Source organism: Triticum dicoccoides, chromosome 4A, assembly GCF_002162155.2.
Source record: "Triticum dicoccoides isolate Atlit2015 ecotype Zavitan chromosome 4A, WEW_v2.0, whole genome shotgun sequence".
NCBI classification, from domain to species: Eukaryota; Viridiplantae; Streptophyta; class Magnoliopsida; order Poales; family Poaceae; genus Triticum; species Triticum dicoccoides.
This window is the reverse complement of record NC_041386.1, coordinates 338462514-338483465: the sequence shown is the minus strand read 5'-3', so window position 1 is coordinate 338483465 and position 20952 is coordinate 338462514. Positions and strand designations below refer to the sequence as shown.

General features: G+C 50.4%; 1 pseudogene; it reads right to left on the bottom strand.

Annotated features, from left to right (window-relative positions):
* Nucleotides 1–5263: 5263 nt before the first annotated feature.
* On the bottom strand, nt 5264–7734 carry LOC119283517 (annotated as a pseudogene).
* Between the last annotated feature and the right edge of the window lie 13218 nt (nt 7735–20952).

Below are 20952 nucleotides of genomic sequence, written 5' to 3'. Positions count from 1 at the left end.
CCCAAAAGTCAATTCAGTCTTCTGAAGTGTAATTAAATCGGAGCAGAGCAGCAGCACGAGCGAGGGGGAGACACTACAAAAAAAAATTCACTTCCCTGATGATACGTGTTCATCACAGTAGGTCACATTTTTTGTCTTGCATGTACATCCATGACGATTTTATGACATAATCAAGATAGTCTTACCTGTGCTGTCGTAGAAGTGTTCCATGACATTACCAAAATTATCATGATGGAAGTGTCCACTTCCATGACGATAAATCACGCGTCATAGAAGTGCTTTCGTCAAGGGTGACCGACACGTGGCATCCACCATAACGGGTCGTCGTTAAGCTATCGGGTCCGGTTTTGGATCCGATAACCCGTTAACAGCCCGGACCAATGAGTATTTCCCACATGTAAAATTGTCATTCGCCGGAGGAAACACGTGTTGGCTCCCCGTTGGGACAGTTGTCATCCATTCATTGGGCAGGAGGCGCCTATGATACGTCGACACATGGCATGACCCAACAAAGGCCCATTCTGGTGAAAAGGCCAGCCTGTTTGACTCGGTCAAACGGTAATGGGTCGGCCCACCGAAAGCCTGTTAACGGCATGGTCGTATATAGCCCATTTACGGCCCACTAACTCATGGCCCATTACGGCCTGCCGGAATTAAGCCCAGTAGCTTCATCTGGGCCATCCAATATGATTCCAGCCCATTGTAACTTCTGGCCCATGTATGGCCCATGATGTCTTTCGGCCCATACGAGGCCATTTGCAACTCTTGGCCCATTAACGGCCCATGGTGAATCTAGCCCGCAACGAATAGTTGTCGGCGTCCTGGGAACGGGGGTCCCCAGACTTGCCTGCCTGCGGCCCATGGCCTGGCTAGGCTGGCAGGTCTATATGACCCATCTTAATCGACAAGGCATTCAAGACCCTTGCGAGGGGCCAAGCCTCGCGTCGCGGACGACGCAAGACCTCCTCAGGAGCGGCCTCACCAGGAAGGCTCGCGAGGGGCGGACAGATCAAGGCAAGGCACACGTCGCGAGGTCCTCGTGACGTGAGCCATGACGATTGACACCAGGCGGGCGCCAGCGCGTGCAATGTCCTTGTTTCCTCTTTGGTGCCAAGGGGGCAAGCGCAAGTGCGGAGTACTATCGGCGTTCTGGGAACGGGGGACCCCAGACTTGCCTGCCTGCGGCCCATGGCATGGCTGTGCTGGCTGGTCTGTATGGCCTATCATCATCAACAAGGCATTAAAGACCCTCGCGAGGGGCCAAGCCTCGTGAGGGGGACGACGCAATACCTCCTCAGGAGTGGCCTCACCAGCCCGCCTCGCGAGGAGTCGATATATCAAGGCGGGGTCAACCTCGCGAGGCTCTCGTGACATGAGCCATGACGATCGACACCAGGCGAGCGCCAGCGCATGCAGCGTCCTTGTTTCCTCTTTAGTTCTGAGGAGGCAAGCGCAGGCGCGGAGTACCGAGGCATCAGGCAAAGGTTTCCATATCAGTGCAACGAGACCAAGACTAGAAAGATAGCGGGACGGAGGTCACCATGGAGCCCAGGACGGCATCACCACCCGAACCTTTGGTAGGCGAAGACCACCTTTTGCCAGGATAGCTCGTACTAGTTGTCCGCTTTCAAATTGGCCGCCGTTGTTGGCTCCCTTCCCGCTCAATATTTGGGTAGAGGACCAGGGCCTATATAAGTAGGACTAGCCACCACCAAAGAGGAGATCCAATCGGATAAAAGGCCAACCCTTAGCCACACCAAGCACAAGAACACCTCAACCTCAGGAGGCTATCCTTCCCTTTGTACTATTCATCATCAGCCCAAGAGGCAATCCACCACCACCGCACTGGATTAGGGTATTACACCACATCGGTGGCCCGAACCAGTATAAACCTTGTGTCTTTGTGTTGCGAGTGCGTCAAGTTTGTCCGCGATACCTTAGCGAGCTAGGGCGTAGATCGGAAGGAAGGAAAGAATTTCGCGCGCACCCCAGAGTTCGAAACTCAAGGGTTTGCCGAAACCTGTGAACCGACATTTGGCGCGCCAAGTAGGGGTACGCCGTAGCTCCTCTCCACCGGCCTGCGCTCCACGCCACCGCACTTCGCCCTCATGGCAGGTGCCCCGCCACCGGCTCCAACGGCCGGTGTTGACGATGGGGCCAGGGGGCTCCGAGCCCTGGCCCCCGCCCTGCGGCAGATGCGATGGCCACCCAAGTTCAGGACGGAGATGCCACCGCGCTACGACGGCGCGGCGGACCCGTCTGCCTTCCTGTTGGCATACGAGGAGACCATCCTCAAGGCCGGGGGCGACGACAAGGTCATGGCCAACTGGCTCCCCATGGCCCTCGCCGACGAGCCATGTGCCTGGCTGCTCAACCTCCCTGGATCCATAGTGGCATCCTGGGGGGAACTCCGCGACCTCTTCACTGCTCGCTACGCGGTACCGGAGCACCACGCAGTTGCGGCCCTGCTAGGTGGCTCTCAAGCACCACATTCAGATCGCCACGTCAAGCCGTTCCTCCACCAGATTGGTGCCGCTTCCAAGCGCCCGGGGGCTTTGCCAGGCCGGGCTGTGCCAGAGGCCGAACTCACCTTCGGCTCAGAGGACCAACCTGACTCCACCGCCGGCTCGGGCATGCTCCCAATGCTCTACACGCCCACCATCTACAACGTGGTTGTTAGCAAGACCCTCATCAACGGTGGTGCTGGCCTCAACTTGCTCTCCGTGGAAGCCTTCAGCCTTCTTCACATGCCACTGGAGCGGCTCAGCCTCAGCAAGCCTTTCTCAGGAGTTGGTGGTGGCACTACCTGCTCTCTGGGACAGATCTGCCTTCCCGTCACCTTCGGCACATGCGATAACTACCGCACCGAGCTGGTCGACTTCGACATCGCCCGCATCGGCCTCCCGTACAACGCCATTCTCGGGTACTCGGCTCTGGCCCAGATCATGGCAGCGACTCATCCGACCTACAACCTCATGAAGATGCCTGGGATCAAGGGTGTCCTTACTATCAAAGGGGATGCCAGGGAGGCTCTGACAGCGCTCAGGCTCGCCCTCAAAACCGTCGCGGCGGCGCAGCCTGCCGACACGGGCACCTCCGATCCAAAGGGAGCCGTACCGACCAAGAAGTAGTTGTTCACACAAGACAAGGCAGAAACCAAGCAAGTGCCAGTAAATGAGGATGGGCCCTCAGGATCCACCTTTACCATAGGTGCTAGCCTCAATCAAGGTTAAGAGGAAGCATTGATGAAGTTCTTGCGCACAAACAAGAATATATTCGCGTGGGAGCCCAATCAGCTGGTAGGAGTCCCGAGGGAAGTGATTCAGCATCACTTAAGGGTATGCCCCAATGTACGCCCCGTGAAGCAGCGGGCGAGATGGTAGTCCACTGAGAAGCAGGCCTTCATCATCTAAGAGACTCGCAAGCTGGAGGCGGCGGGCGCCATTCGCGAGGTTCGGTATCCCGAATGCCTGGCCAACCCCGTCGTAGTACCGAAGAAAGGCGGGAAGGAACAGATGTGCGTTGACTTCACCAACCTTAACAAGGCCTGCCCCCAAGATCCGTTCCCGCTCCCACACATCGATCAGGTCGTCGACTCCACCACCGAGTGCGAGCTGCTGTGCTTCCTGGATGCGTTCTCAGGATACCACTAGATCAAGATGGCGGTAGAAGATGTGGAGAAGACAGCCTTCCTGACCCCGTGTGGGGTGTACTACTACACCTGCATGCCTTTTGGATTGCGCAACGCGGGCGCAACCTTTCAACGACTGATGCAGATCGCCTTAGGGCGGCAGCTCAGGAGAAACACAGAGGCCTACGTCAACGACATTGCGGTGAAGTCTCGGGAGGCGAGGACCTTGATTCAAGACCTGGAGGAGTCCTTCGCGAGCCTGCGCCAAGTGAACTTGCGGCTTAACCCGGAGAAGTGCATGTTCGGTGTCCCTTCTGGCAAGCTGCTGGGCTTCCCACTACTAGAAAAACCGCTACTAATGGCGCACCTAATTTGGCCATTAATGGCGCATCACTGGTGCGCCATTACTAGCACGCCATTAGTAATTTTTACTAATGGCTCACCAGTGGTGCGCCATTAGTATCTGGTATACTAATGGCGCACCACTGGTGCGCCATTAGTATAGGCCATGGTGCACCATTAGTATGCCTCCCAGGGGCCATGTATACCCAGGTGCTTTGGCATACTAGTGGCGCACGACAACGGGATGCGCCATTAGTAACCGCGGCATACTAATGGCGCACTGTCCAGTGATGCGCCATTAGTATGCTTTGTCATACTAATGGCGCACTGTCATGTGATGCGCCATTAGTATGAATATTAGATTTTTTTTTTATTTTTTATTTTCTGTTTTTTGCACAGGTTACAAAATGTATAATTTGACAAAATATAGACAGCACACATCAACAACAGATTCATCGAATACAATAGAAGATTAGTCTTTGAATACAATTCATCATATTAGTCTCCGAATACAATTCATCATATTAGTCTCCGAATTGAAAAGACCGAACAAAGATAGAACATTATATTACAAGTCGACCGCGAGTAGCGAGTTTGTCTTCACATTACAAGTTGATATCGATCATCTAAACTACCATCACATAGAAGAGAGCTGCGGTCATCACGATGAGCATCATCACGATGAAACTCGTCTTCATCCGGTTCCTCCAACGCTCCCTCGCCTCTCCCACTAGTTAGAATGAGCATCATCAACGCCACTAATGTCCAGCAACCAAGCAACTGAAGCCCAATATTCTAGGTATACTCTCATCAGTTAAGTTCGGCCATGATGACCACTAGGAGTAGCACTGCCATACACAGAAAAATAACATCACAGTAGTGTTTCCATCAATAGAGAAGCCGATCTGTTTTGCCTATTACTACGATTTTATGAGAATGGGCACATGTTGAAATTCTCCAGAGCTTAAACGAATGAATAGCATTAGCAGCCATCATTTGTAGCTTTGAACTAACAATCACGGATCAGAAAAAAAGGGGATGCATCCCAATCTGCTTAATGAGTTGACCGCAATATGATTTCGCCCTAAAAAGGGATGCACTGGTGAGAGAATAACAGCATTAACAAAAATATGCCCCAGATTCCATTATGCCATGGAAGTTGCAACTCAACCATTGTCCTTACAGTTTTAACAAGAGAAAACTACCAGAGAGTGACAACTATGTGAGTTCGCACTATCAAAATAGAAATTCAGATTCAGCATGATATGATCACACCATGTTCTGGTTTTCAGACTACCACTGAAGAAGATCAAATAACCAATTAAACAATGAACAAATTCACAACCTTCATGTTCAGGCTTGCGATTGAACTAGAAAGAAAAATCAAAAGTTTGTGTAGGCTAACATAGTAAATAGATGAGGAAACTACTGTAGAAACCAACCACGAGCTGGAGAGTAGTTCATAATGGATGAGTTTTGATGAAGAACATCTGTGCAATCAAATGAAATATTTGACCGACTTATTTCTACAGTACCTTTGGAAATGTACAGGAACTAAGGGCATGTGGTTTGTTCACCATACGGTTCATAGACGATATTAGGACATAATACACTGCAGAAGACATGTACCTCACTGTAGCTTGCATAGCACCATTGCAATAGAGAGGTCCTCATAACTTCCTGGTCTTGCAGCAGTTTTTCTAGCTCTTGCTTCCGACTCTCCTGTGCTTCAGGACTATACTCAAAGTCACGGATCTGAAATCAAGTGCGAAATAGATGTTAGTGGATGACAAAATAATTACTAGAATGGTAGGTACCAACTGACAAGATAAATTTTTGCCTAGCTATTAGGAGCTATACCAAAGGCTACATGGAGTACTGCCACCGTGTCAAATTAAGGTTAAATGCAAGCAATGGTTTAAAAGAAAGGACCAGGGCAACAAAGTTACCTGGAAACCTTTCTCACGAGCATGGACCTTAAAGTTGTCAACAACCTTGGCAAATAATGTTACAGTGTAGAGAGCATACTCATTGTCCTTGTAAAGATTTTTTGATGATCTCGGAACCTATATAAACAATAATTAGCTCAAAGAAAAAAATCAACTGGATATAATCACAAATTAGGACAACTTGAAAGTCCTCATAAGGGCAAAGTAAATAGCACCCGGGTTAACGAGTTCCAAGTCATATATCTAGAGTCTGAAAGATTTCTGTGATTGCAAGTTATCATGATAGCATTAACACCAGAAATGGTGAACCAAATAAACACTCTTGGTTTTAATTGACTAACCACAAATAAAATAGACATTTGCTGAAATGAAGCACGGCATGAAAATAGTTTAAACGATGGTTTATGAGAGACATTATCACTATATAAAGGATTCTGAACTTACCACAAACGTATCAAGTGACTCGTAGCTTGATAACCAGTCTTTTTGGGAATACTTTGGCACAATAGAAAGGAGTGTCACTAGATGTTCCGAAGTGACCATATCCTCTGGCTTTATGAGGTTGGAAAGGTCACGAACTGCTAAACTGCCATACAAGAAGAACAAATCAATCAGAGTAGGACTCAAGGCGAGCAACAACGTAGCATAATACTAGTACCAAGCATGTCCCTCCCTATAGAGATAGTCAGGAAGTATGGTGTGACGATTTACCTCCCAGTTTGCTTCCTGTTGATTGCGCCAAGCTGGCTCTTAACATTACCGTATTCAGCAACTCTAACCTGGAAAAGGGCATATTCAGTCCTTCTGTAAATGTAACATCCAACCAAAACACTTATTTGCATCTATGAGCACAAAATGAAATGAAGGTATGCATAAAACCAAGACTGCACTTGGCAGGCAAGATCAACATGGTATTTCAGTTATAATTACAACAATTAATTCCTTTTCCTGACAAAATGTGGCACCAATTCCCTAGTTTTTTGCATCATGAACATTATGTGGCAATTCAGTGCCAGAAAAAGGGACAGAAGACTAAATAAATACTGATGTAACTAGCTGCACAAATAGGTAGCTAGCCGGAACCAAACAGACCCAAGACAAAACAGGAAGTGAGCTACATCCAAATCTACCAATTTAGCGCTGAGGACGGAATGTAACTGTTAAGCAACACTGTCCAAAATACAGTACCCAGCTAGCGTAGCTAATGCAGTGTTAAGTTGCTGCCAATGTTCCAAAATCTTACTGTCATCCATGCATAATTTGGTCAGTGTGGAAAGGAACTGGACCAAAGAAGAGAGAGAGAGAGAGAGAAGCAGAGTTAGTTACCTTCATGTCGTCCTCGATCTTGGCGACCTGGGACTGGATGCTGGCGACGGTCTCCTTGAGCGGGCGTTGACGGGGTACTTGCCCTTGTCCCACACGAACCTGCATCCATCCATCCTCTACAGAGTAAGCAAGCGGTGGTAGGCATATGAGGAATGTAAGCAGCAGCACTGGGCACAGGCCGAGATGGACCTGGTGAGGTAGCTGTCGACGGGGACGCCGTCGACGGTGAGGGTGCCGGGCTCGACCCCTCCGGCGCGCTCCAGGTCCTCGATCTGCCGGCGGATCTTGTGGGAGACGCCCTCGATGAAGATGTTGGACTGCAGCCAGAGGCCGGATCAGGCCGGGGCCAAGAAGAGGGGTCGGGGCAAGATCGGGATGGAAAGCAGGTACCTTGACGAGGTCGTCGCTGAGGGCGAGCAGGGAGTCGAGCGTGCCGGGGCGGAGATCCGGGACGGTGAACTGCGCGCGGAGGCCAGGGGAGTCGAGTCAGTCAGGGGCAGGACGATTGAAGGGCGGCGGCGGAGGAGGAGGAGGAGGGGATGGGTTCGTACTTAAGAATCCATTTTTTTCTAACAAGTGCACGCCCGCTCCACGAGCGTGACCCGGCATTTTTGTTCTAAGGAATAAAAAAAAATAAAAAAAACAACATTAGTGGCGCACTTTCTGACAGGTGCGCCATTACTAGTTACAACTAGTAATGGCGCACTTCCTATGGATGCGCCATTAGTATGTTTGGACAGGCGCACTAGTTCAAAAAAAAATTGATACTAATGGCGCACCATGGGCCAGGTGCGCCATTAGTAGTTTCAACACTAATGGCGCATCAGAAGGTGGTGCGCCATTAGTATATACTAATGGCGCACCACTTGCCTGGTGCGCCATTAGTGCCAATCCCATCTATATCCCTTTTTCTAGTAGTGTCCTCGTGTCCCACAGAGGGATCAAGGCGAATCCAGAGAAGATCGAGGACATGAGCCCGCCGCAGACCCTTAGGGAGATGCAGAAGCTGGCTGGCTGGGTAACTGCGTTGGGACGCTTCATCTCCAAGCTAGGGGAACGTGCCCTACCCTTCTTCAAGCTGATGATGAATAAGGGCCCATTCGAGTGGACCCACGAGGCCGACCGAGCTTTTCAAGACCTCAAGAGATACCAGACCAGCCCTCCGGTGATGGTGGCGCCACGGCCCCTCGAGCCCCTAGTACTCTACCTCGTTGCTACCCCGTACTCTGCCAGCGCAGCACTGGTGGCAGTTCGGGAGGAGCACCAAACCAAGGGCGCGCTGCGCGGGGCTACAACTGAGGCAATGCAAGATCAGGAAGGCACCGCAAGAGCCGTGGCAGCATCGATAGAAGACCAAGCTCAACAAGACGTCGCCGCCAAAATTCCCGCAAACAATCAGGCGTCAGGAGCCCCGTCACCCCACAAAGCGTCTCAACTTCCGCAAGACGCGAGCCCAGACACCACACCAGCCCTCGTCGAACACCCGGTGTATTTCGTCAGCACCGTGTTGCGAGATGCTAGGGCGTGATATCCCATGCCTCAGAAAGTTCTGCTCGCACTCTTGGTGGCCTCGTGCAAGCTACAACACTACTTCCAGGGGCACCCCATCAAGGTTGTCTCAGCCTACCCATTAGAGAGGGTGCTCAGGAGCCCCAATTCTGCTGGAAGGGTCGCCGAGTGGAATATCTAGCTGCAAGCATTCCAGTTAGAATTCAGCACTACCAGGGTCATCAAGGGAGCCGCGCTCGCTGATTTTGTGGCGGAATGGATGGACGTCTCGACAGCTAAAGTAGGCGAAGACCGGTCCAACTCGCCAGGAAGTGAGGCACCAAATGGTTCGGTCCTGTACTTTGATGGCGCCTTCGGGCACCAGGGCACGGGGGCTGGAGCAGTACACATCTCGCCCACTCAGGATAAGCTCTACTAAACCGTGCATCTTTGCTTTCAGCAGGGCGAGAAGGTGTCCAACAACATCGCGGAATATGAAGGCCTCATAGCTGGCCTGAAGGCCGCGACAGCTCTAGGGGTGAAGCGCCTTACCGTTAGAGGCGACTCGCATCTCCTCATCAACTTCTCCAACAAAGTATATGAGCCGAAGGACGAGCATATGGAGGCATACCTCCCGGAGGTGCGTAAGATGGAGAAGCAATTCTCGGGCCTGGAGCTGCAACACGTGCCCCGGAGCACCAACAAGGAAGTGGAAGACATCGCCAAGAGAGCATCCAAGCGGCAGCCACAAGAGCCCAGTGTCTTTGAGGAATGGCTCTTCAAGCCATCGGCGACACCGCCACCTTCAAGCACTGCTCAGCCTCGGGAGGAGCTCCCACAGCCTCCAGCCACAGGAGTCCCGGCCTGCGGCCCGACCTCAGGAGCTCACTTACTCTTGGCGCTCGAACCTCAGGAGGGATGCTAGACCAAGGAATTCAAGGAATATCTGATGCAAGGGGCGCTGCCAGAGAAGGAGGAAGATGCAGAGCGTGTGGTTCGGCAAGCCACGGCGTACTGCCTCCAGGATGGTGAGTTGTACAGGAAGCGTCCAAACGATGTTTCCCTGCCCTGCATTTCCAGGGACCAGGGGAAGGAGCTACTAACTGACATACACGATGGGGACTGCGGGCACCACTTGTCATCATGGACCCTCGTCAGCAAGGTATTCTGTAGTGGATTCTACTGGCCCACTGCGCTCAATGATGCAGCAGAGCTGGTGAAGTCTTGCGAAGCCTGCCAGTTCCACGCCAAGAAAATTCATCAGTCGGCTCAGGGCCTCCAGACCATTCCGCTCACGTGGCCATTCGCGGTCTGGGGGCTGGACATCTTGGGCCCGTTCACTCGAGTGCCTGGGGGCTACCGTTACCTCTACGTCGTTGTCGACAAGTTCACCAAGTGGGCGGAAGTGGAAGCTGTCCGTACCATCCCAGCTGGCTCCGCTGTCAAGTTCATCAAGGGCCTCGTGAGCCGCTTCGGGGTCCCCAACCGCATTGTCACAAATAACAGCTCGCAGTTCACTAGTAACCTTTTCAAAACCTACTGTGCTAACCTTGGAACACATATCTGCCACGCTTTGGTGGCGCACCCCAGGAGCAATGGTCAGGTCGAACGCGCCAACACGGAGGTCCTGAGAGGCCTCAAGACCAGGACCTTCAAGAAGAAGCTCGAGGCATGTGGCAGGGGTTGGCATGACGAGCTCCAGTCCGTGTTATGGTCTATCCGCACCACCGCCACGAAACCAACGGGGGAGACCCCATTCTTCCTTGTCTACGGAGCTGAAGCAGTCCTTCCTCACGAGATTAGGCATCTCTCCACACGGGTCCTAGCGTTCGATGAAACGCAGCAGGACGCCACGTGGGGGATGGACCTTGTGCTGGGGGAGGAGCGTCGTTGCGAAGCTGCACTGAGGGCGGCAAGGTACCAGCCGGCACTGCGGCGATACCACTGCCGCAACATCCGCTCTAGGACGCTCGAGGTGGGTGACCTCGTCCCGAGGCGGGTCCTCTCCAGGGAAGGGCTACACAAGCTTTCACCCGTGTGGGAGGGCCCGTTCAGGGTTGTCCATGTCTCGAGGCCTGGCGCTGCGCGCCTGGAGATGCAGGACGGGATACCTATCCAGAACGCCTGGAACATCCAGCACCTCCGGAGGTTCTACCCATGAAGCAAGGCCCAGAGCCCATGAAGAAAGGCCCAAAGCTAGTGAAGAAGGCCCAGAGCCTATGAAGAAAGGACTAGAGCCTGTGAAGAAGGCCCAGTGCCTGTGAAGAATCGCCGCCCATGACACTCTCACGTAATAATGAGTGGGGCTATACACGCCACGGAGTCTCAGGAGCGCCGGCCTCAGGCCCTGGGGCTCCCTCCCACGCATAGTGGCAGCACTTAGCTCCGCACTTTTGAGAAGACTAGAAGACTAGATTAGGTGTCAGACGCGGCTTTTCATTTGCTTTCCGTAGTTGGCTCGCTTTTCCTTAATCAAAGTTTGCCTTTGGTGTTCCTTGCTGATTCGATTCCCTCGCCTCTTACCACATTTTTTGGCTCTGGTCTGCTCATGTTCTCTCTCTCGCATACCTCGCGAGGTGGGCTAGGCAGGTGCCCTCGCGAGCGTTTTTCTTCTCTCTGCCTCCTCGCGAGCCACCCTTGTTCGAACCCGAAAGCTGGCGCATCTCTCCTAATCCGTGCCCCACGGACACCGTGATACAAGGCACCGGGTCAAGGCTTGGGTGAACGGCAAATCTCCTGGCAAAACTCCCTAACGAATTTTTTCGCAGTTCCTGAGCAATCGCAGACCACAAGGTCAAGATGGACACGAGGAAGTAAACGCCTCATGAGGAGGAGGGCGCCCCGAATGCACCAGGCTAGGTTATCTTTGCGCAAAATAGCTGCATAACACTGAAACAACAAGCATAGCATAATGGATAATAAGTTATGGTTCGATACACGCCCCTCCGGGCCCATACTGACTTCATTCTGATATAGGAAGGGAAAGGGGAACATAACAAAAGCGGCGCTCGCCCCTGCAGCAGCCGATGGGGGCAGGGCCTTGGCGCTCGCCACCTGTAACGCCCTCGATGCGGCTATATCTCCTAGGTGTCGAAGCATGACTTAGAGGCATAACCGCATTGAAAGCAATGTCACAAGTAAGGTAATCTTCACAACAACCCATGTAAATAGATAATAAGGGGAAAGGTACATAGTTGGCTTACACTCGCCATGTCACACAAAGTACATAAATAGCATTACAATCATCCAATACACTCATGGTCCGACTACGGTACCAAAATAAAAGATCAACCCCAACATGCGACACGGTCCCGATCGCCCCAACTAGGCACCACTACTGATCATCAGGGAAAGACACATAGTAACGGCGTGAGTCTTCATCGAACTCCCACTTGAGCTCAAGCGCATCATCTGGAACGGAGTCATCGGGCCCTGCATCTGGTTTGGAAGTAATCTGTGAGCCACGGGGGCTCAGCAATCTCGCACCCTCGCGATCAAGACTATTTAAGCTTATAGGTAAGGCAAGGTAATATGTGGAGCTGCAGCAAGCGACTAGCATATATGGTGGCTAACCTGTTCGCAAAAGAGAGCGAGAGGAGAAGGCAAAGCATGAACGAAGAACTATAGAACAACCTACGACAAACATTACTCCAACACCGTGTTCACTTCCCGGACTCCGCCGAGAAGAGACCATCACGGTTACGCACGCGGTTGATTCATTTTAATTAAGTTAAGGTTCATGTTGTCTACAATCAGACATTAAGAAATTCCCATCTGCCCATAACCGCGGGCACGACTTTCGAAAGTTCAAATCCATGCAGGGGAGTCCCAACTTAGCCCATCACAAGCTCTCACGGTCAACAAAGGATAAACCTTCTCCCGAGACATTCCGATCAGACTCGGCATCTCGGTTCTACAAGACAACTTCGACAAAGATAAAACAAGTCCAGCAACACCGCCCGAATGTGCCGACAAATCCCGATAGGAGCTGCACATATATCGTTCTCAGGGCACACTTAGATGAGCTCTCCATACAACTAAAACCAAACCTCAAGTTTCCCCGAGGGGGCGCTACACAGGACTCTAGTTTGGACCAACACTCAGAGGAGCACTGGCCCAGGGGGGTTTAAATAAAGATGACCCTCGGGCTCCGGAAACCCAAGGGAAAAAGAGGCTAGGTGGCAAATGGTAAAACCAAGGTTGGGCATTGCTGGAGGGGTTTTATTCAAGGCGAACTGTCAAGGGGTTCCCATTATCACCCAACCGCGTAAGGAAAGCAAAATTCAGGAACATAACACCGATATGACAGAAACTAGAGCGGCAAGAGTGGAACAAAACACTAGGCAAAAAAGCCGAGCCTTCCACCCTTTACCAAGTATATAGATGCATTGAGATAACAAGGTAATATAATGATATCCCAACAAATAAACAATGTTCCAACAAGGAACGATCTCCAATCTTCACCTGCAACTAGCAACGCTATAAGATGGGCTGAGCAAAGCGGTAACATAGCCAAACAACGGTTTGCTAGGACATGGTGGGTTAGAGGTTTTACATGGCAATTTGGGAGGCATGATAAGCAAGTGGTAGGCATCGTAGCATAGGCAGAGGAAAAGAGCGAGCATCTAGCAAGCAAAGATAGAAGTGATTTCGAGGGTATGATCATGTTGCCTGCAAAGTTGTCAGAGTTGACTTGATCCTCGTAAGCAAACTCAACGGTCTCCTCGTTAGATAACTCGTCTCCCGGCTCAACCACATGCAATGCTCGAACAACATGATGTAAACATGGTAAGCTATGCAGGATGCGATATGTGATGCATATGCAAGATTTGACAAGAAATGATTGGACCTGGCCTCAACTAGGGAATACAAGAGTGCCACTGGAAAGGTGAGGTGATTTCGATTGAAATTGATATAAAGATCACCGGAATCGGATGCACGGTTAGGAAATGGCAAGCAAAACAAATATGGCACCGGTCTGCGATAAACAGCAAGTAGCCATCTAAATGCATCAAGATAATGATGCTACCGCACTCAAACATGGCAACAAAATACATGGCAGGGATCCACTCATGATTCTTGACAAAAGATGAACACTGAGCTACGGCCAATTCATCCATTAACAGGTTCAAACAAGCATGGCAAAAATGCAAATGACAAACAGGTTTCAGACTTAGTGAAATTAACACAAGTCTGGAATTTCAGATCAGGTAGCACACTTTGGAGCATGAAAACTACATGCTACAGGAACTTAACATGGCAACGCAAGGCATGACATGAAGCTACTCAAAGCACTTAACAAAAGTCCCTTAGGGACCTTGAGCCAAAAGGGATCAAAAAATACAATTGCAAGCATGTGAACATGGCAAAAACATAATCAGGTTATAGACTTGGTGAAAAACTGGAGCATGCAAATATGTTAACGAGTAGGCATGTTCACGAGCTCGATGCACTCACTACAGAGCAAGGCATGACAAACTAAGCATACACCCATCAATAATACATAACATACAAGTTAGCCATGGCAAGAACAACAACATAGAATGCACGGATCAACAACAACATCCTCGGCAAAATCGCTAACAAGTAGACAATCTGCCAGGATTCGCGAAATAGCAAAAGTAGAGCTCGATTGACTCAATCTAGGATGCTCCATAAATGGAAAAAAAGACATGGACGGATAGAGCACCACAATATTAACAAATCATCCTTACTGATCATCCTCAAAAGAGGCACGGATCACTAGGAAACAACATGAACATATGGCATATTGAAACAGATCAAGGACTTAGAATTTCTCTAAGTCCCTGAAATCAGCATTAACGAATGCACTACTTTGTAAGCTTGTGCTAGTCACCACACATATCACAAAAATACATGGTAAGCACCTCTGGAAAGATGGCATGGCATATAACAAAACACATGTAGAGCTCAGGAGCATATCATGCACACATTAATCATGGCAAAAATGACAAATAGCTATTTGGTGTAGCAGATCTGACAATTATCTCAAATAGCTCTCTTCCAACAGCATTTCGGGCATCAAGTTAAGCTCAAATGAAAATGATGCAATGAGATGAAATGATGTACTCCCAGAGGCGGACATTTTGATATGCCACACGCCCAAAACGGAGCTACGGATGCGGAGTTACGGCATGATGAAAAACACAAAATATCTAGGGTTTCAGGGATAAAAAGTCAACCCTCCGGATCTAGATCTGAGATCACTGTAGCAGTGTGCGGACGCAGAGGTGGTCGCTGGACTTGGCGTGGAGAGGAGCTTGCCGGCCGGATCTTGCCGGATCCGGTGAGGGCGGCGGAGGAGGAGAGGACGGGCGGCGAGGTGCGGCCGGCGCGGGACGAAGCGCGGCTCCGGCCGGCGAGGAGGGCGGCGGCCGCCGGCGATGGCGCAGTGGCTCGGGCCGCCGGAGTTGGAGGCAAGGGGCGGCGAGGTGTCGGACCGGGCGGGGAGGAGGCTGAACCAGGCGGCGGCGAGCAGACCGGGCCGCGGGGGCTCCCCGCGGGCCTGGCGGGCCTCGGGCGGCGGCGGCGATGTGGGCGCCCGCCAAGGACACGTCGCAGGAGCTGATTTGTCCGGCGCGTCCGGACGTTGTCCGGCGCGCGGAGAGGAAGGGGAGCTAGGGTTTTGGGGAAGAAGATCCAAAAATTTCGGGAAAGGGTCTATATATGGGCATAGAGGGAGCTAGGAGAGTCCAAATGAGGTGCGGTTTTCGGCCACGCAATCATGATCGAACGCTCTAGATGATGGAGAGGGTTTTGGTGGGTTTTGGGCCAAATTGGAGGGGTGTTGGGCTGCAACACACACGAGGCCTTCTCGGTCCCTCGGTTAACCGTTGGAGCATCAAACGAAGTCCAAATGGTCTGAAACTTGACAGGCGGTCTACCGGTAGTAAGCCAAGGCCGCATGGCAAGTCTCGGTCCAATCCGGAAATGTTTAACCCCCACACACGAAAAGAAGTAGAAAGGACCACCGGAGGAGATAGGAGTGCCGGAACGCGAAACAGACAACGGGGAAAATGCTCGGATACATGAGACGAACACGTATGCAAATGCAATGCACATGATGACATGATGTGAGATGCATGACAATGACAACAACACACGGAGACAAAAACCCGAACCCGAGGAAATAAAATAACTTAGCGCCGGAAACGGCAAGAGTTGGAGTACATATTAGGTAAATTACATCCGGGGTGTCACACCACCATAGCCAGACGAGGCACGGCCGGCGGGTTCATCCTCCTCCTTGTCCCGACCATCGTCGAGGCCGAGCACCTTGAGGGAGTCATGGATCAGGGGGTCTCCAGATAGCCGGACTATATCCTTTGGCCGGACTGTTGGACTATGAAGATACAAGATTGAAGACTTCGTCTCGTGTCCGGATGGGACTTTTACTTGGCGTAGAAGGCAAGCTAGGCAACACGGATATGTATATCTCCTCCTTTGTAACCGACCTTGTGTAAACCCTAGCCCCCTTTGTGTCTATATAAACCGGAGGGTTTTAGTCCGTAGGACAACATACAATCATACCATAGGCTAGCTTCTAGGGTTTAGCCTCTCAGATCTCGTGGTAGATCAACTCTTATACTACTCATATTATCAAGAATAATCAAGCAGGACGTAGGGTTTTACCTCCATCAAGAGGGCCCGAACCTGGGTAAAACATTGTGTCCCCTGCCTCCTGTTACCAGCCACCTTAGACGCATAGTTCGGGACCACCTACCCGAGATCCGCCGGTTTTGACACCGACATTGGTGCTTTCATTGAGAGTTCCACTGTGCCGTCGCCGTAAGGAAGGATGCCTCGTCTCGTTGTTAAAAACAACATTACCGCCGGGGAGCCCTGGCTGTCGGCTAAACTCTCCAGCTTGGCAGTTTCATCATGACCACCCGTTCGGCCGCTGCACCGATAATGACCTCTCGGGTCATCAAAAACAGCCCCCACGTCGGCTCGGAATTCGCCGAGAAGATGGATCCAATGGAGCTCTCTTCCCTAAACGAGCTCTTGGATCATATCGCCGCCTTGGGAGTCGCTACAGACTATGACCGGATTGGGCTTAAACCCGATCAAAGGGAGATTAACTCTCCATCGGTCACCCATCATATTGCGGTGGTGGAGGAACAATGCGGTGATTCTTCCTCTATCTTGAGGACTAACTATGTCCGGATTCCTGAGCTCTCCGAGCCGGATACCCGTTTACGGGAGGACATCAGCCAATCCCTGAACCTAGAGTCAGGCACCGGCCAGACTTATCGGGCAACACCCCGGAATCTGAACTTCCAAGATTGGAAACTCCTCGGCCCCTGGGTCTCAGATTGGGTAGGGGTTCGGACTCAAATCCATCCACCCACCCAGACATAAACGATCTTTCCCACACCCATGAAACAGTACATCATTATTGGGCCAGATTCCTCCTTGTGACGAACAAGGTTAAGGACTGTCGCGAGGAAGACGCAGTCTCATTCTTCTGCAATAATTGCACGGACAAGGGAATCCTTAACGCCTTAAGTCGTCGTGACATATCACGCTTCGCTGACTTGGCGTCCATAGTAAGGAAGTACTGTGCGATGGAAAGCGCCTAGAAAACCGAAACGAAACTTTGGGATAATCCGGCTCGGAATATACACCCAGTCCGAAGTAAAAGGGTGCACTATCATAAGGCACCCGAGTTAGTTACAAAGAAACAAAAACCCGCATGGAACCGTATTGGAGGGATGGCTTAACGGACCCTGCAAAATTCATAGTACAACGGATACCATACCAACACACAGCCTTAGAGCATGTTGGATACTCTGGCAGGTGGCCAAATGTAACACCCTCGATGCGACTATATCTTCCACATGTCGAGGCACGACTTAGAGGCATAATCGCATTGAAGGCATATGTCGCAAGTTAGGCAATCTTCACCACATCCCATGTAATATGAATAATAAAGGGGAGATAACATAGTTGGCTTACACTCGCCACGTCAATCAAGTACATAAATAACATTACATCATCCAAACACTCATGGCCCGACTACGGCGCCAAAATAAAAGAGAACCCAACATGCGACACGGTCCCGTTCACCCCCAACTGGGCACCACTACTGATCATCGGGAGAGGAAACATAGTAACGTTGAGAGTCCTCATCGAACTCCCACTTGAGCTCAAGCGCGTCTCCTGGAGCGGAATCATCAGGCCCTGCATCTGGTGTAATAGTAATCTGTGAGCCACAGGGACTCAACAATCTTGCACCCTCGCGATCAAGACTATTTAAGCTTATAGGTAAGGCAAGGTAAATATATGTGGAGCTGCAGCAAGCGACTAGCAAGTATGGTGGCTAACTTATTCGCAAAAGAGAGCGAGAAGAGGAGGCAAAGCGCGAGCGAGAAACTAGAGAGCAACCTGCGCAAACATTACTCCAACACCGTGTCCGCTTCCCGGACTCCGCCGAGAAGAGACCATCACGGTAACGCACTCAGTTGATTCATTTTAATTAAGTTAAGGTTCAAGTTATCTACAACCGGACATTAACAAATTCCCATCTGCCCATAACCGCGGGCACGGCTTTCGAAAGTTCAATCCCTGCAGGGGAGTCCCAACTTAGCCCATGACAAGTTCTCACGGTCAACGAAGGAATAGACCTCCTCCCAAGACGTTCCGATCAGACTCGGTATCTCGGTAATTCACGACACTTCGACGGGTTAAAACAAGACCAGCAACACTGCCCGAATGTGCCGACAAATCCCGATAGGAGCTGCACATATCTCGTTCTCAGGGCACACTCAGATGAGACTAGCTACGAGTAAAACCAACCCTCATGTTTCCCCGAGGTGGCCCCGCAGGCAGCTCAGTTCAGACCAACACTCAGAGGAGCACTGGCCCGGGGGGGTTAAAATAAGATGACCCTTGAGTCTGCAGAACCCAAGGGAAAGAAAAGGCTAGGTGGCAAATGGTAAAACCAAGGTTGGGCATTGCTGGAAAAGCATTAATCAAGGCGAACTATCAAGGGGTTCCCATTATAACCCAACCGCGTAAGGAACGCAAAATCCGGGAACATAACACCAATATGACGGAAACTAGGGCGGCAAGAGTGGAACAAAACACTAGTCAAGAGGCCGAGCCTTCCACCCTTTACCAAGTATATAGATGCATTAAGATAACATGACAATATAATGATATCCCAACAAGTAAATAAATGTTCCCACAAGGAACGGCCTTCAATCTTCACCTGCAACTAGCAACGCTATAAGAGGGGCTGAGCAAAGCGGTAACATAGCCAATCAACGGTTTGCTAGGACATGGTGGGTTAGCGGTTTGACATGGAAATTTGGGAGGCTTGAAAGCAAGTGGTAGGCATCGTAGCAATGGCATAGCAAAAGAGCGAGCGGACTAGCATAGCAAAGATAGTAGTGATTTCGAGGGTATGATCATCTTGCCTGCACAGTTGTCAGAGTTGACTGGATCCTCGAAAGCAAACTCAACGGGCTCCTCGTTAGTGAACTCATCTCCCGGCTCTACCCAAATAAGACAAAGAAGCAACAAGGGCACAATCAACCACGTGCAAACTCAAACAACACAATGCAAAGATGATATGCTATGCGGGATGCAAAATGCAAGATATGACAGGAAATGCATGAACATAGCCTCAACATGCAAATCCAAGTGTGCCACTAGAAAGATGAGACGAAATCGCTTGAAAACGATATAAAGAACGCCGGAATCGGAGTTACGGTTTGGAAATGGCAAGCGATTCAAATATGACACCGGTCTGCGATTTACAGCAAGTAGGGAACTAAGTGCAATGAGATGAACATGCTACAGCAACCAAACATGACAACAAAATACATGGCAGGGATGCATTCAAGATGCTTAACAAAAATCTAGCACTGAGCTACGGCCAATTCATCCATTAACAGGTTCAAACATCCATGGCAAAAATGTATATGGCAAACATATCTCAGACTTAGTGAAATTAACACTTGTCTGGAATTTCAGATCAGGTAGCCCTCTTCGGAGCAACAAAACTACATGCTACAGGACCTGGTCATGGAAAATTAAAGTATGGCATGGAGCTACTCAAAGAGCTTAACAAAAGTCTCTTAGTGACCTTGAGCCAAAAGAGATCAGAAAATACAATTGCAAGCATGTGAACATAGCAAAAACATAATCAGTTTTCAGACTTAGTGAAAAACTGACACATGCTGAAATATAACTCAAGTAGGCATGTTCACGAGCTCGATGCACTCACTACGGTGCAAGTCATAGCAAGACAAGCATACATCCATCAATAAGGCACAAAATTCAATCTAGACATGGCAAGAACAATAGCATAGCATGCACGGATCAACTACAACATCATCGGCAAAATTGCAAACAAGTTGACAATCTGCCCAGATTCACGAAGTAGCAAAAGTAGAGCTCGATTGACTCAAGCTAGGTTGCTCCATAATTGCAAACAAATACATGGATGGATAGAGCACTACAATATTAACAAAACATCCTTACTGATCATCCTCAAAAGAGGCACAGATCACTAGGAAACAACATGAACATATGGCATCAAGAGATAAACAGCTCCAGGACTTAGTGGAATTGCTAAGTCCTTGAAAACAGAATTAGCAAGTGCACCACTTTGCAAGCTTGCACAAGTCACCACACACATCACAAAAATACATGGGTTGCACCTCTGGAAAGATGACAAAACCCTTAACAAAACACATGTAGAGCATCAGGGCATATCATGCACACATTAATCTTGGCAAAAATGACAAAACCTAAACGGATTAGCAGATCTGACAATTATCTCAAGTAGCCCTCTTCTAACGGCATTTTGGGCATCAAGATGAACTCAAATGAAAATGATGCAATGGAACGAAATGATGTACTCTCTGAGATGAACATTTTGATATGCTATATGCATGAATCGGTGCTACGGATGCAAAGTTACGGAGCTACGAACAGGAGCACTTGAAATGGAAAATATCAGGGACTTCGTAGATTTTCGACCTCCGATCTAGGGTTTGCACGCGGATCGAGGAGTTTGCCGGATCTTCGCCGGAATAGTGCTCGGGGTCGCCGGAGAAGTCGGGGAAGCGAGGGCCGGCCGGATCTCGCCGGATCCGGGCCGGGAGGCGGCGCGCGACGAGGTGGCGGCGGCGGGGCGACGCGGTCGAGGCCGGTGCGGCGGGGCCGGCGAGGAGCTGCGGCGGG